This window comes from Meriones unguiculatus (assembly GCF_030254825.1).
Source record: "Meriones unguiculatus strain TT.TT164.6M chromosome Y unlocalized genomic scaffold, Bangor_MerUng_6.1 ChrY_unordered_Scaffold_42, whole genome shotgun sequence".
NCBI classification, from domain to species: Eukaryota; Metazoa; Chordata; class Mammalia; order Rodentia; family Muridae; genus Meriones; species Meriones unguiculatus.
This window is the reverse complement of record NW_026843713.1, coordinates 4,241,454-4,244,134: the sequence shown is the minus strand read 5'-3', so window position 1 is coordinate 4,244,134 and position 2,681 is coordinate 4,241,454.

The following is a 2,681-nucleotide window of genomic DNA, read 5'->3' as shown; positions in this document are numbered from 1 at the left end:
TTATCAACATAGTATTTTTATTGATTATGTGGAAATTTCATGTAATATACATTACACTCCTTTTCTATTGACCCAGGTTCAAATTCATAACCATGTGTCACACTAATTTTTTTTCTTTAAAATACATCAATTGAAGTATGTGTTGTTCATATACTCATTGAAACATGATCAGAGTCTCAGTGCAAATCCCTTAAAGAAAACTGAGTTCATCCTAGCTTCACATTGTAACCACCATCAAGAAAAAGCCATGAGGCCTAAAGAGGTCTATACTTTATCCCCTTGATCACAGCTTTTCTTATATATTTATTTATAACATATTGCACAAGTTGTATTCCCTCATCTCCCCCCTCCCCTTCTTGCAGTCCCACCCACCCTCCTTCTTCTACCTCTATGAACTTTCTCAAGTTCCCCGATAAAGCATGTCCCCTTGTCCTTCCATCTGAACCTAGCTTATCAGGTCTCATCAAGGCTGGCTGAATCAGCTTCCTCTGCAGTCTGATTCTCAGGATATTTTTTTACATGTGTCCTCAATTCCCTCTACTTATGCCACTTTTCCCTGCCTTCTCTCCTTCAGGCTTCCCAGAGCTCTGAGAGGAGTGAGAATTTCATAGGGAAATTCCATTTAGAGCTTGGTGTTTTAAGGTCTTTCTTTGCATAATATCAGATTGTGGGTGTCTGTATGTAATTGCTTTTGATGAAGAAAGAAGGATCTCCATTGATCTAAGAAAATGGCACTGATCTATCAGTTGAAATCTGAGAGCAAAATATTCTAATAACAGCATCCTGGGTTGCTTGAAAATTTCTGTAGGATTCCCTGGCCCAACAGCTCAATTCACTGCCACCCAATCCCCCTAGTAGAAGACTGGTTTGGTCACAGTTAGATGGCCTATTGAAACTTTATCCACCACTATTAGGAGACCTCCTAATAAGTGAATACAAACCATATTTTTTCTTTCTGAATTTTAGTTACTTGACCCAGGGTGATTTTTTCTGGTTTCATCTATTAGCCTGAGAATTTCATGATGTCATTTTCTTAGATAAATAATACTCCATTATGGAAATATTCCATTTTCCCCAATGGAGATTGTCAGTCCTGTTCTTTAAAATTTGGAATTTGCTAGGACTTTAATCATTGTATTGAATGACAAACTATCAGGATAACTATAGTCTTTTAGCCTAGAAACCCCTCCATCTTCTTCTACTTCCTGGTGATTTGAATTGTTATATCCCCTTGAAGCTCATCCTACATGTTGCATCCCCAGAGAGGAAATGTCTGTGAAGTGTTAGGAGGTATGGATTTGTTAGATAATATAATTCTTATTGGAGTTATATTATAGGAGGGTGTGCTTTGAGGTTGATATGCCAATAAAAGTGAGCAGACAAAATGGGTCTCTTTCTTTCAGTCTCTGTCTGTTCATATCTTTGTTTCTATTTCTGAATCTGTCTCTCTAAGTCTTTCTCATTCTGTCTCTCTCATTTTCCCTTTCTCTGCCTGCTGCTTATGGATCAGTATTAAAAGCTCTCAGTTCTACTGAAGGACTATAACAAGTTGTCTGCTTGCTGATGTGACATCCTGAATAGTCTCTGTAGAAATATAAGCAAGGTCTCACTTAATTGCTTTTTGATAAAAGAATTGCCTTGTTCAGGGAGCATTTTCCCATTAAGTAATTCACTGAGTAAGGATATATCTGTTAATTTAAAAATAATATTGGAAACTGTGATAATATGAAAGTCAAATGTCAAGGACACGTGAGTTTATTAATGACCACTTGAAAGATATATGTGACACTTTTCCTGAACTAAGATTTTGGACACAAACTGTCATCTCTTGGTTGTGTGCTTACAGCTGCCCAGATTGAAGCATGTATTGCTGCTCAGCCTTTCCTTCAAGCAGGCTGTTTACTTGGCCCTTTTAATAACTGGCTCTGGAGACTCTTAGGGCTTTCAACTGTTTCATGGCATCATCCTCCCTCTCATCCAATCAGCATTTAATCATTGGGATATCAAAATAGCATTCAGATATCATGATGAATTTTCAAGTCATGATCTCATTTGATGTCATAATAGCACTGTGATGTCATCATAGCATTGAGATATAATAATACTATTGTGAAGTCAGAATACTATTTTGATGTCATAACAATTGATATCATAATAAAATTGAGATGTAATAATACCTTTGGGATGTCATACCACTGTGTTGTCATAATATCATTGGAATCTAATGACAGCACTGTTAAGTCATAACACTATTGTGATACCAAAAAAGCATTGAGATGTTATAATACCATTTGGAGGTCATAAAGGATTATGATGATAAAATAACATTGTGATGTCATTATACCATTGTGATGTCATAAGTCCATTGTGAAATTATAGAATATATCATCATTGCATTTTGATTTCATAAGAATTGTGATATCAAAAAAGCATTGTGATGTGAAAATTCCATTGTGATGTCATACCACAGTCATGTTGTAATAAAATTGTGATGTGATAATAGCATTGTGATGTAAAAATACCATTGTGATGTCATAACAGCATAATATTTTAATGTCATACTATTGTGATGTCATAATACCATTGTGATATAATGATATCATTGGGATGTTTAAAGCATTATGATGATATAATAGTATTATGATGTCATAATGCCACTATGAAGTCAAAATTCCTTTGTG